This window comes from Carcharodon carcharias, chromosome 9 (assembly GCF_017639515.1).
Source record: "Carcharodon carcharias isolate sCarCar2 chromosome 9, sCarCar2.pri, whole genome shotgun sequence".
Classification (NCBI taxonomy): Eukaryota; Metazoa; Chordata; class Chondrichthyes; order Lamniformes; family Lamnidae; genus Carcharodon; species Carcharodon carcharias.
The window spans coordinates 118,310,427-118,316,426 of NC_054475.1; positions in this window are offsets into that span (position 1 = coordinate 118,310,427).

Below are 6,000 nucleotides of genomic sequence, written 5' to 3' on the forward strand. Positions count from 1 at the left end.
TGCATTGTACCGATATGCATCAGGTGCAGGCCTCACTGTCACTTATGCAGAGCGGGATAATGCAGTAGAGAAACGACTTTGATGCTGGAGACTTGTATGATGATCCACATGTTAAGTCACCTATGCCCTCAAACAAAAGCTGAGGAGATTCTTGTGCTATTCTGTAGTTTCAGTGTCTGAACAGTACTTCTGGAGCTCAGTCCGTTAAACCAGCTGCTGGCCTATTCTGCCAAATCAGCCATATTGCTTCCTGCATCTTAATGGGTTTGGCATCCAATTAAGTAGCTGCATGTTGACCCAGTGATTTCACTGTTTATTTCTTTGAGTTTCAACTCCTCAGTTTTTCACACCTTCTCGAAATGGAACTCATTTGGCATCTATTGGTGTTGAGTAGTACAAGAACTCTATGTGGTTAAGATTTCTAGTTGCTGACTGTGGAACAGGCAGGACAGGATCAGAGGGGGTAAACAGTAAAGGTCAGCCTAGATATTTAAGTGGATGTACGCTGATGTGCCTTGCGCAACTTTGTTCTGCAAAGGATCATTGCCATATTACTGATGAAATTGAGAAACTGCCTCAATCAATGACACAAAGGAACCAGCTGCCAGCTGCTAGCTTATGTGAATTTGTGAACATGTTATGTGCAGCTACCTGCACGTTGGTTCCATACATATTACATAGACCATACAAGGCTATAGACAAAATCATGTTTATGATGTCCCTAACTCATAGCAGCCAGAAGGGATGATCTCAGTATATTTACATTGTGCCTAACATATAGCAACCAGTGAAAATTTTCCAGTCTGAAGTTGGTGCTATAACCTTAAGGTTATGCTGCATTTGCATTGAGCGCAGCAATTAGTAAAATATCAGTAGAAGATGATACTTTTGAATAAGCATGAAATCATTTCTCATTTTACTATTTAATCATGATTCTATGAAAAATTGAAGAAGATCTTAAGAGGGCTGTATTGGATTGTTGTTTTTTTCATGGAATTGATAGGTATGTTGCTCTTTATTTTTAAATTAGAAATTATTCTTGTGTTCACTGGTACAATTCCTCTTCAGTGTTGCTTGCAATCTCTGTCTGTGTCCATCTGATTTGCTTTCCTTCACCACTGCCAGACAGTAAAGCTGTTTGCTGTACTATATTCCTGTCAAAACACATCACTGTCTATATCAGCTTGTCGACCTATTGGATATTCAGGTTGCAAGCACTGAATTCACAGCATGAGGCTTTGGTGGCTAAAAATAGCTCTGTACACTTACACTGCTTCACTCACACTGTCAGCAGCAGCAGAAGTGCATGAGTGGCAATGCGTTTGAATGTTTTTTTTATATAAAGTTTTGCAATGTTCTTTTCACAGTTCGCAATCCATAATTGCAACCAGAGATGTATCCCTGACAGCAAGTGCATTTCAAATTACTTCAGATAGAAGAGGCTGCATCTAAACTTCACATTGGCCTTGAGTAATTTTGATGGGTGGAGTGTAATGCTGTGGGTCGGCTTTCTAAGCTTCCATTCATGTGTTGGTGGGAACAGAGAATTACTTTCTCTGATGACCCCCTATAAGGATGCATTGGGCTGCATCAGTTTCACCAACTGAAAACCATTTTGAATGCTCCCTTGCCCTTACTTTTTTTTTAAGCATGCACGATGAATAAAAGAACTCTACTATAAAAACAGCCAAAGCATAAGCTAAAGCACTAAACTGTCATACTGTTTCTGGTGTCCATGAAACAATCCAGTCCTCGTGTTATCCACTAGTCACAGGATCACTGCAGGCATACTGGTGGACACCGTGTGCACTCTCTCCATTGTAGATCAAGCTTGGGAAAGGCCGTGGAAGAGAAACTGGAAGTCAGAGTGACCCTTCCTCCATTGCTGCATCTGCTTGCATTGCTAAGGCTTCATCAACAGCACCTTCCAAACCCGTGATCTCTACCCCCCTGGAAGAACTGAGGTCACAGGTGCATGAACTCACCACCACCTGCAAATTCCCTCCAAGCCACACATCATTCTGACTCCAAAATATACTATTCACTTTCCTTCACTGTCGCTGGGTCAAAATCCTGGGACTCCCTCCAAAACAGCACTCTGGGTATGTCTACACAACTATAACACTTCTAGAAGACAGCTCACCATCACCTTCTCAAGGGGAATTTGGGAAGAGCAACAAATGTTGGCCATTTCAGGAATGCCCATATCCCAGGAACAAATAAGTGAAACAAAAGAAAAAATGGGGGAAATTAAAAAAAAGGTTGAATACAATATTAGTCTAACTGTGGCTTGATTTAATCAAAGGGTCAATTTAACCGGGCTTTGACTTTTTGTCTTGGGACGATTTTCTCTTTAAAATAAATCTGTAATTTTCTCATATTTATTCTTGCTGTTTTGTGCTAATGGTTTTGATTGTGATTTTATTGCAATTTGTTACTAAGTTTACAACAAATGTTCTTCATTGCTCCTCATTCTAATTGGATTATTCATAGTTCTCCCATTGTGAAGTAGCATGTTGTTTAGGATGTTTCCAAGGAATTAATATATGCAAATACAGAAACCTTCATCCATAATCTGGTCAATATCAATAATAATTAAAAGATGAGTACAGACTGAAAAATGCAGTGTCATGTCTGTAAATCACTCCCTCTTGGCCCAGATCTTGCCGTCCAAAGTGATGAACAGTGAAGGCCTCACTGGAGCTACGATTCTTGGGGAAGCCTACTTATGCTCAAATCTAGAAAATGTGGTGCACCTGAAAGAGTTCCCGGGAGCCCATGCTGCTTGTCCCACAGGGACCTGTCAATGTGTAAACTTGGGCTGATTGCCCTGTACTTACCTCAATACTTACAAAGGTGATTTATTTAGAGCTGTTCTGAGCAGGCATTAAGGGGAGGTGATGGTGTAGTGGTGTTGTCTCTAGACTAGTAATCCAGAGAACAAGGGTAATGCTCCGGGGACCCAGGTTCACATACTGCCACAGCAGATGAGCGAATTTGGATTCAATAAACATCTGGGGTAAAACTTTTAGCCCGGTGGGCAAGCGACGCCTGACCCGCTCAAGCGTAAAATGACACACGTTGACGTCGGGCGAGTGTCCCAACGTCAATGCTCAGTTGCGTGATATTTTGTTCAGCGGCAGTGCACCCACCAACAATTAAAAGGCCTGTTAAGGCCATTAAATGATCACTAACTTGAATTTTTCACTGCCGTCCAACATTACAGTTGGCGGGCAGGCGAAAAGACCAAGTGGCTTTTGAACTTTTTAAGAAATCTCATCCACGGGTGGGGGGTTTCCTAAAGCAAATAAAAATAAAATTAAAATTTTAAAACTTAATTAATAACATGTCCCTGCTCATGTGACAGAGTCTCATGAAGGGGGCATGTTTAATTACATTTTTATTTTCTTTAGTTTTTTTTATAACACTTCATTTCCCTGAAGCAGCTCTGTGCCTCAGAGAGATTATGAAGTGCGGACTCAAGCGCATGCACGAAGGTCGCGCTCTCAGGGCTCGCACTACTCACCACCCCCACCTACACATGCACTACTGAGCATTGCCGCTTGCATTTCACGCTGGGCGGGGCCTTAATTGGTCCACCAGCGTGAAATTGCCTGCTGGCCCCGATTGCTGGCAGCAGTCTGCTTCCCAACCGCTCCCGCCTGCTCCTGTTAAGCCCACCTGACATGGGTGAAATCCTGCCGCTGGAATTAAAAGTCATCTGATGACCATGAAACCATTGTCAGTTATTGTAAAAATCCTTCTGGTTCACTAATTACTTGAGGCTGGAAATTAATGGTAAGAGGTTTAGGGGCAGTGGAGGTCGTTGATTGATTAACAGTAGCCCGATATCCTGGTGTAAGTCTCCTGGATGTGCCAGTCTATGGCTCAAAGTTTGGGCATCAAAGCGAGATCTTTTGATAAATTTTGATGCTGATGGTGAGCATTGGTAATGCTAGAGGTGATTCAAGATTCCTGCACTGCATCAGATGCTGCATATTGTGACACAAGAGTGGCTGGTTCTAGAATGTGGCGGGGCCATCTCTACTTGATCTGCCAAGTAAGGATGCCCTCCATACCTGCTTCCTTACCTGGCCTACATGTGACTCCAGTCCCACAGCAATGTGGTTGACTCCTAAGTTTCCCTCTGAAATGGCCTAGTAAGCACCTCAGTTGTAACAAACTGCTACAAAGTCTCAGAAAAGGAATGAAACCAAGTGGACCACCCAGTATCGACCTAGGCATCGGAAATGACAACGGCAAACTCAGTGCTGTCGACCCTGCAAAATCCTCCCTACTAACATCTGGGGGCTAATGCCAAAATTAGGAGAGCTGTCTCACAGATTGGCATAGTCACCCTCACAGAATCATACCTTACAGATAATGTCCCAGACACCACTATCACCATCCCTGGGTATGTCCTGTCCCACCCGCAGAGGTGGCGGCACAGTGGTATACGATCCAGAGGGAGTTGCCCTGGGAATCCTCAACATGGACTCCAGACCCCATGAAATCTCATGGAATCAGGTCAGACATGGGCAAGGAAACCTCCTGCTGATTACCACATACCGGCCTCCCTCAGCTGATGAGTCAATGATCCTCCATGTTGAACACCACTTGGAGGAAGCACTGAGGGTGGCAAGGGTGCAGAATGTACTCTAGATGGGGGACTTCAATGTCCATCACCTAGAGTGGCTCAGTAGCACCACTACTGACTGAGCTGGCCAAGTCCTAAAGGGCATTGCTGCCAGGCTGGGTCTGCTGCACGTGGTGAGGGAGCAAACAAGAGGGAAAAACATACTTGACCTCATCGTCACCAACCTGCCTGCCACAGATGCATCTGTTCATGACAGTATTAGTAAGAGTGACCACTGTATAGTCATTGTGGAGACAAAGTCCTGCCTTCAATTTGAGAATACCCTCCGTGGTGTTGTGTGGCACTACCACCAATTTCGAATAGATCTATCAACTCAAGATTGGGCATTCAGCAACAGCAGAATTGTACTCAAATACAATCTGTAACCTCATAGCCCAGCATATCCCCCGCTCTACCATTACCATCAAGCCAGGGGATAAACCGTGGTTCAATGAATAGTGTAGGAGGGCATACCAGGAGCAGCACCAGGCATACCTAAAAATGAGATGTCAACCTGGTGAAGCTACAACACAGGACTACTTGCATGCCAAACAGCATAAGCAGCAAGTGATAGACATAGCTAACTGATCCCACAACCAATTAATCAGATCTAAGCTCTGCAATCCTGACACAACCAGTTGTGAATGGTGGTGGACAACTAAACAACTCACTGGAGGAGGAGACTCCACAAATATCCCCATCCTCAATGATGGGGGAGCCCAACACATCAGTGCAAAAGATGAGGCTGAAGCATTTGCTACAATCTTCAGCCAGAAGTGCCGAGTGGATAATTCATCTCGGCCTCCTCCAGAGGTCCCCAGCATCACGGATGCCAGTCTTCAGCAAAATCGATTCACTCCATAAGACATCAAGAAATGGCTGAAGGCACTGGATGGTGCAAAGGCTAAGGGCCCTGACAATATTTCAGCAATAGTACTGAAGACTAGTGCTCTAGAACTTGTCGCACCCCTAGCCAAGCTGTTCCAGTACATCTACAACACTGGCATCTACCCAGCTATGTGGAAAATTGTCCAAGCATGTCCTGTATACAAAATAGAGGACAAATCCAATCTGGACAATTACAATTACTCTCCATCATCAGTAAAGTAATGGAAGTGGTCATCAACATGCTTTCAAGTGACATTTGCTTAGCAATAACCTGCTCATTGACGCCCCATTGGGTTCCGCCAGGGCCAGTCAGCTTCTGACCTCATTGCAGCCTTGGTTTAAACATGGACAAAAGAGCTGAACTCCAGAGGTGAGGTGAGAGTGAATGTCCATGACATCAAGGCAGCTTTTGACCGCGTGTGGCATCAAGGAGCCCTGGCAAAACTGGAGTCAATAGGAATCAGGGGGAAAACTCT